This window comes from Thalassophryne amazonica, chromosome 7 (genome assembly GCF_902500255.1).
Source record: "Thalassophryne amazonica chromosome 7, fThaAma1.1, whole genome shotgun sequence".
Lineage (NCBI taxonomy): Eukaryota > Metazoa > Chordata > Actinopteri > Batrachoidiformes > Batrachoididae > Thalassophryne > Thalassophryne amazonica.
Window position 1 is genome coordinate 98805967 of NC_047109.1, and position 8879 is coordinate 98814845.

General features: G+C 39.7%; 1 long non-coding RNA gene across 1 annotated transcript; it reads left to right on the forward strand.

The window, feature by feature from the left end:
• The first annotated feature begins 273 nt into the window (after positions 1-273).
• Positions 274-3891, forward strand: LOC117513355. Its single transcript, XR_004561578.1, has 2 exons — positions 274-397; positions 2290-3891. It is a non-coding gene; the product is annotated as an uncharacterized LOC117513355 (long non-coding RNA).
• Positions 3892-8879: the final 4988 nt, after the last annotated feature.

Below are 8879 nucleotides of genomic sequence, written 5' to 3' on the forward strand. Positions count from 1 at the left end.
TCAGATTAGTTGATCAAAATAACATGTAAATCTTTAACCTTATTTTGTGATGCTTGATATTGTTGGTTCCCAGCAGAATGTTGGAGTTTATAATACCTGAGAACGAAGTGCTGGCTGCAGAGCAAAAGACCAGAAGTAAAGAATCCAAACTCCTCTCACACATGCGCAGCACAACCTCAGCTCCCAAGATCAGAAGTTAGCATTCCATTTCTCTACTTCCTCACTAATGACTAACAGGCGTGCAGGAGAAAAAAACAGGAAAAGGGAAAGAGGCGAGGCACCAAAGTTTCATTTAAACAGAAATGAAACTTCTGGTTCTGCACAAACCTTTAAAGGCTGAACTACTCAGTATCAATATTTGCAAAGCAAGACTACAGACAACATCCACATCCAAAAGGTAACATTTATCTTTTCTGCTGTGTTTGCATGTTCAGGTGGTTATGATAAGGGATTGTTGGTAAAACTTTATAGTTATGCATTTGTTTTATGAAAAAATGTTCACTGCTGGTCATCACACTTACCTATATCATGTCATCACCATCGTCACTAATGCATAGTAGGATTAAAAGTTTCAATATGGACCAAAGTCACAAGACATTATGCAAGAGATGAGTAAGAAACCTGTTAACATTTGACAGCGTGGAAGTTATTACAAAGTTTTTTTCTAAGGCTCAGGGATCAAGCCAAAGTCAGTTCTGTGATTTTCCTCAAAGGCAGACAAAAACAATTCCACAGTGAGGATTCATTCAACGTGTCACAAAGGAAACCAGACAGTTATCTCATAAAGTGCTTAGAACGCATTATAAACACTAATTGATCAAAAACCCAGTGATTCTTACATTTACTTTGATTTCTGTTTGATTGCACACAGTATGAACTAGAGATATCTTGTGTTTCGTGTGGTCTACTTCATTTCATTTGTTAATATACATCCACTCCAGCATTAAAGGCCTGGAGCACATTTCCAAAAGATAACAGACAGGGGAAATTAAGGGCACATAATGAGGTTTAAACAACAAATAAAGAATAACTGTAATCATCATTTGCAGTAATCATGAAAGGTTCAGTCCATGAGGAGTAAAGACGAGCAGATGATCTCCAGTTTATCAACAAATGCCTGAGAAAATTACTGAAAGTATTAAAAAACAATGTTCCTCAAAGAAAGATGGGAAGGGATTTGCAAATTCTCCCTCTACTGTGCATAATATATATTTTTTCTATCAAGACAATGTAAAACCACATTCTGCAACATTACAAAGGCACAGCTGTGGAAGAAGAGGGTACGGATACTGGACTTTCCTGGCTGCAGTCCTGACCTGTCACCAATACAGAATAGGTGGAGAATTTTGAAACAAAATTTTAAAAACACAATGACAACCGGTTTCGCTGACCAAACGGTCCCCCCTAAAAATCGATCCACCCTGCCTTCACTGCACATGCGCCATTAGCTGCGGTTCACTGATTATCACCTCGTTTCTGCTTAAAATTGACTTTAGAATGATTTAAGAGGTTTTACCACACAGATTGCTATATGCATTTGTGGATCTGTTTGCACACACACACAGATCAAAATACACATTTGCAAATACTTTTGCTATACTAATGGCCCCATAGATAAGCCACACCCATTTACGACTCAATAGTTTTTCCACCATTTTGAATTGTTTACAAATCTATTTTTCCCCCTACTCTTACTTCAGTTTTTGTCCAATCTTCATAAAATTTGGCCATAACATGTTTGGACCGGGCAGCACAAAATTGATCACATGGTTTTTTGATCATTCTTTCTGTTTTGCTGCTGCTGCCTGCCAAATTTAAGTAGGTGTGGCCTAATTCATGAAGTGTGGTCGAGCTCATGAAGGCATGACTCTTTTTAACTCAAACTTTTGGACATGATGAGTATGGCTTTTTTCAAAAAATTATACCTTATGTGACCTGATGGGAGTGCTACAACCACCACAATAGACTTTTGGCAATAATGACTGAACCCTATATCAAAGAATTGTGGTTCTGTTATAGTGGAATGGGGCTGTGCAGGCATACAGATGAACAGTTACGGATGATCAGCCTGTATCCTTTGTGGGAGTGCGGGGGGGGGAGGGGGGGGACGGGACTCTGGCATTATTTATAAGTCTAGCTGGGGACAGAAAGAAGTTGTTTTTGTGTCCGCAGCAAAACTTAATGCCAGAGACCCCCAGAGACCCTCACGGGTCCAATTGTGAGAACAAAGCTTGGACCCTGTCAATCGCCACTTGTGGTTTTTATTTATCGAATTGTTCTTCTCCGTAGATATGGCCACATCCAGCAGTTACACGAAACCACGACAGAAGGTGTACAAGGAAAAAATGGCTGAATTGGAGACTGAAAAGAAAAAAATGCAGGAGATGATTCAGCAGACACAAAACAAAGTTCAGAAGATGAAAGTAGAGGTGCAGACAAAGAGGAAAATCAGAGATGCCTTGATGATTGAGGATTCCGAGGTTTTCTTTAGTTTGATGAGGTCCATTCAAAGACGCCGGGCCGAGCTGGTTGACAAGCTCGATGAGAAGCAGCAGGCAGTAGAAAGACTCTCTGAGATATCTGTCAAAATGCTGCAAGAACATGAAACTAAGCTTCAGATAAGATGCACAAAGTTGGAGGAACTCTCACAAACTGAAGATGACTTTGAGTTCATCAACACCTCTCCAACCGCCAAGGGCTCATCTGACCTCAGCGCCAACAATCACTCTTGTATGGAGCTGATGAGAAGAAATCTGGCTGAGCTGGACACTCTCACTGAAGAGGTGAAGCGGATTGATAAAGAGGTCAGGGTATGTTGGAGGAAAATTCACAAACCAAACCTAATCAAACTATTGATTAAGTTCATCTCAACTGTTTTTGAAAACATCAGGTTGAAGATAAGACAACAACCCAATGCTGTGGAAATAGAGATAATCATTTTTGTATTTTCAATGTTAGTATGTTTCTGCTATATTCTAAAGACTATCTTGAAATTAAATGATAATAATACAAAAGGAGAATAATTTTAGTAATCTAATTAATGTATTTAACTGGTTTGACTTCCTGCTTGTCCAACTCCTTGAGGTCATGTTTGTTGACTTCGTACGATAATTTTGCTCATTGGATTTGTGTCGAAGCTCCAACAGGAACAAACGTAGGATTTTAGGGTTGCAAATGTTTTTGACCATTAGTCAGTAAATAAATAAATGTTAGCTGACTTAAAGTTTGTATAACTAAATATCAAACAACTCATATATTTGATCTTTGTTATTGTGGGAGCAGCTCATCCTTAGAGTCTGGAGTCTAGTCAACCTCATGGATCCCCGCAGATTATTATGATTAGTTATACAAATTATTCCCCCCAGACGGAACACACAGGTGGATGCTGGGGGGGGGCAGGCAGCCACATTAATGCAACAATGTTGACATTCACAGGCAGAGGAGGGCGTAAGAAATTGATTCTTTACATACCCGGCTTTTACACAACTTTGTATAAACTGAATAACCAATATCGTCAGAACTGTAGATGTTAAAACCCCGAAGATATCAGACTGAAAACAATCCACTGTTGACCAGCTCTTTGCAAAGGAGCTGCTAAGGAAACCTTTCCTCTGTAAAAACGTTGTAATTTTTTTTAAACATGGATATGTGTTTCATGATTTACTTTTATTTTTTTGTCTTGTATCTATGTAGTGTGCATATATAAGATTAATAGCTCATATGCAGTATAATCAGCTTCTTTAGAACAAATCTTTTTATGCTGATAACAAATTAATTCCACACAGTTTGGGCGTGAGGTTGGTGAATTGCAAGAATTTTTGTTATGTTCAACGCCACCTTTGTTTGTCGGCATGGTCGGCTATTAGTTCAGATTGTTAACTGCTATAAAAACTGTAGTTGTAATTGAAGAGGCATTCCAGTAGTGTTCACCAAATACGTGTGCAGGTCGCCAACTCGCCATATTGAAAAGGGGACTAGAGAGAGACACTTCTTCACACTAGAAACTGGCACAACTCATCTGTCAAAAAAAAAAAAAAAAAAAACCACAGGAAGGTTCAACTGCAATAAATGGTGCCACAACTAATTATTGTTTCCGTAATCAGTTATTTTCTTGACTAATCAGTTAGTTGTTAGGTTTATAAAATGGTGAAAAATGTTGATCAATGTTTTTGAGAGCCCAACACGATGCCTTAAAATGCATCTACAGCCCGAAGACATTTGATTTGCTGCTGGAGAGGTGTAAACAAGTAAAATAAAGCAGAAAGTATTCACATTAAAGGAACTGAAATCAGAGAATTTGTAAATTAAAAAAATAATAAATTGAAATAAGAACAGTTGTTGATTAATTTAGTAGTTATAATTTTATGAACCCTTGCAGCTCTGGCCGTGACCCTAACCCGCAATGGTAATCTTAACCCAACCCCAAAATAACACAGACCTTAACCATAACCCCCAAATCTGAACTGCCAAACTCAGCAGAACATACAACCTACCCATGTGACTAGCAGCCCTCCCTCACCATCACGCCATCACAAATGTGTGTAACCAACAGTAGAGACGACACTAACCTAACTCCACACTTATCCTTAACCCATCCCCAAAAACCAAGGCCAAAGAGAAAAGAAGACGACTGGTTCTTTAATTTTGTGGAAATGTGAGACGTGATGTCACAACGCTGCTTTGCTAGTCACATGTCCATGCAGACCATTTGATTGGCTCCCTTCAAAAGTCACATGGTCTCCTGTGGAGTGATGTCATGTTCTGGCGTGGTGTCCTTCGTGAGACTCTCACGGCATATGTACGAGGTAATGATGTCCTAAGTGCTAAACTTTGAGACATCGTTGCTGATTAATGATGCCACTTTACAGACTATTTTGGTTGCTTTTGACATTTTTCTCACACCAGTTCATGGCAGCATTACGAAAAATACATCCATTTATAGGTTTGTGGTCTGGGCATGAAAACTGGGCATTTTTCGTGATGGGGGCAGGATATTTTGTGACTGGCAAGAAATGTGGGGCGGGGGGGGGTTATGGTTAGGGGAGGGGACACTCTCACGCTATGGTTATGGTTAGAGTTGAGACAAAGCAAAATGCAAAATACCATGTCACGAAAATTGGGTGCTTTTCGTGACGTGGCACAAAAATAAACATGAGACTGGGCTGCATGTTTTAGGTTGACGGTAGAAGTCTTGACCTCTCTATCATCAAATCAGACAGCTCAGCAAAAATACAGATGGGAGAATAGTTGAGTGTGAATGAATATGATGACAATATCATATTACTCTTTACCAAACTCCACAGATTGTTGTGACTTTTTATTTTATTTATGTTTCCCACACAGTATCTTTTTTTTTTTTTGTACTTTGGAATTGTCTCATGCTACTGTCTGTGTTGACAAAATATGCAAGAAGCACAACAAGATTTTTGAGCTCTTCTGCAGGAAGTAAGAAATATGCATTTGTGTTATGTGCACAGAGCATAACGGGCATGATACGGCCCCCCTACAGCAAGTGTATGAGGGAAAAAAAGGCTGAGCTGGAAGTGAAAAAGAAAAAAGTTGACAGGATCAGGAAGAGTTGGAGGAAGAAATCACCAAGTTTCAGACAAGCAGAGCAGAGCTGGATGGTCTCTCACAAATTGAAGACCACCTCCAACTCATCCAGAGATTTGTCTCTTTATTATCCAACTCAGAACCCATCATTGATGGTTCTTCTGACATCCGTGTCCGCAAACCCCTTCATGTGAACAACATGAAAGAGAATGGAAACGAGCTCAGGACATGTCATAGTAAAATCCAAGAAGAAGAAACTGATCTCTTACTGACGCCAACAGACAAAATTGCATGTCAGCAGATCGCCAAGTACATCATGTTGATATTTCTCCAGTATCATGCAGTGGACATAACTTTTGACCCCCAAACTGCAAATGATCAACTCTTATTTTCACAAGATTTGAAGCAGGTGAAAACTGCTTATATTTGGCAGATACACGTATGTGCTGGGAAACACGGGCTTTTATGCAGGAAAATTCTACTTTGAGGTTCAGGTTACAGGGAAGAGCGGTTGGGATTTAGGACTAATCAGAGAGTCCATGAAGAAGACAAAGAAAATTACACCAAAGCCTGGAACTGGAATCTGGATCATAAGGTTGAGGAAGAACTCCAAATGTAACAGTCCCAGCCGACTCACAGCCATGAAGAAACCTGAGAGGGTCAGGGTGTTTACAGATTATGAAAATGGACTGGTGGAGTTCTATGATGCAGATGATCTCACTTTGATTCATTCTTTCACCAACTGTGAATTCAAAGAGACAATCTTCCCGTTCTTCAGCCCCGGTCCTACTGAATGTGGCAGAAACTGTGCACCTCTGGTCCTCCCATATCTCAGACATTCTCAACTCTGTACAGATACAACAAAGATATCCATGTCTGAGTGTTTAATTATTATTATTGTTTTTGTCTTTTTTGTGTTGGTCTTTGTTTTCGTGAGTTGGTTTCAGAAATCCGAAGAATGACCTAACGATAGAGATGAACCAAATTCAAGTGAAGTCGTTACCAGCCAATGTTTGATTTGAATTGGACTAGGTTGGGATATTCTTTAAACGAAGCTAATATTACAATTTTCCAGAGGAGTAACATGAGTAATCTTGGTTGAAACCTAATTTGATATTTTCTAAAGGGCACTGGAAATTTCATATACATTATAAGATGGGTAGGCCATGGTTAAAGAAAGAGCTGATTATATTCTGGTGTGGATAAAGGGGTGTTTATTGCCTTTGATCTTTTACTTCAGTTCTTTTTATTTTGATTCATTTTATCCTTGTCCTGCCATGAATCTTTGATGTGATCATCCTGACTGTAGTAATGCTTGTTTCAGTACTGGATCCTATTGTCATCCCCAATACCATCACAATCAAAGATAAAACATAAGACCAGAATTAAAGGAATCAAGATCAAAACAATTAAGATAAAAGCTGAAATTTCAAAGGTGGATATTCACCCAAAGTAACCAGGATCACAGATATTTTCCTGACAAAACTTTCATTCATTCATTTTCCTTCACTGTATGTATCTGAGTCTGGGTCACGGTGGCAGTAGACCAAGCAGTAGGCCCACGCTTCCCTATCATCCTATTCCCCCAGGAACAGGTAGAGATGCAGCCCCAATCCATCTGATGATCTCATGCTCTGTCACTTCGCACATCCCTTGGCGACAGGTGCGTAAGAGAGAGCACATCGGCTGCTGAACATGAAGACAGAAAAGCTCTTGCACACTGCCTTACTTGCAACTCCAGTGTAATTTTAATCAAGCAACGTTTCGGCCAGTGGCCATCGTCAGGCAGTGACGAGCTTGGTAGGTTCAAGTACCTTGTGAACAAGGTACTTGAACAACTCCCTGTGGGAAAATAACTCTCCCCTGACCAAACAGGACAATCCAAATGTTTCAGTCAGAGGACCATGGTCTCAGAATTGGAGGTGCTGGTCCTCATCCCAGTCCCTTCATCTTCTGCCTCAAGGGTGAAAATTACAAACAGGATTGGTGACGTCCTCGCGGAGTCCAACGCCTTCCAGGAACAGGGCTGAGTTCAGAGTCAGTCGTCGCTTCTCAAAATGTGTATACATATATTTTTTAATCAGAAGATATTTTATTTTTCTTCTCCTTTTTACTGTTATTTTGGTTGTATATGGATTTTGTTGCCTTATTTAGCGTCTGCTGCTCTGTGAGGTTTTTATGTTATGTCTCCATAGCAGCTGTGATTTTTCCCCCTTTATTTTAGTTTGATTTTATGTTATTGCCTTTTATTTAGTAGCCTACAGAACTGCAGTTTATTTGGCCGTTCCTTCTTTTCATTGATTTCTTGTGAAGTACTATTTGAATGTGTTGTGGGAAAATGTTATGTAAATAAATGTTATTTTATCATATCACTTGCCTTCAGGTGTGCAAATCTCTGACTTCTCACCGTGACCTCAGACTGGTAATGACACCGTGCATCTTTTTTAAATGTCACAAAAAGCCCACTGAGTTCATCTCCAGGAACTGATGTGTGGTACAATTTCAAAACGTGACCCTGTGTGTAGCGAACACAGTAACATAAGCTTTTTTCTTTGTGAATTTATTTATTTTATTTTTAATATCCATTTTATATTTTGTATATTTTTTGATTATTTTGTGCATACTTTGGGAAAATTGTTTGATTAATAACGTCACCTGATTACGTCAGCAGTTACGTCATCACTTGGTCACGTGATACACTTGATGGAGATATGTAAGTTTCGTTTTAATAGTCAGTCAGTGTGTGTGCAAGCGGTATATGCAAAGACAAAAGACTGAAATATGAAGAAATGGACTTCTAGCAACTCCTAACCTGGTTGGAGGCGCACACGGTATGGACATTTGAGTGACATATTCTTGTATTGTATGTGTGTAAATTATGGGGGGGGGGTTTTTGAGAGCATTGATATTTTATGTAATAAGTGTCAGTTAACCAATTCATAGATAGGACCATGACGGTTTCACTGATGTGTATTTGTCACCGTGTATTTATTTCAGTGTTCACGGTGGTCTTGGGTGTTTGTGAGACAGAAAATTCCTGTAATAAACCATCAGTCGGAGCGTGGCACTTTCATAAACCAGTTAAGAAAAGTTGGGAGCAGCTATAGTGAACACATGCACCGTGTGCAGCTCAGCCCGAGAACATCGAGGGACACCGCGTGGTGAATGCAAGCTGTGAACTCCTCGCTCGGAAATCTACTCGGACCGTTGCAACTGCAGTGACTTGCAAAACGTGGCGTTGGCTCTGCATTGAGGACAAGGATTGAGACAGTGCCGTTTCCACAAGTCACCACAAGAGAGCAGCAGCGCACCGTTGTCGTGACTGG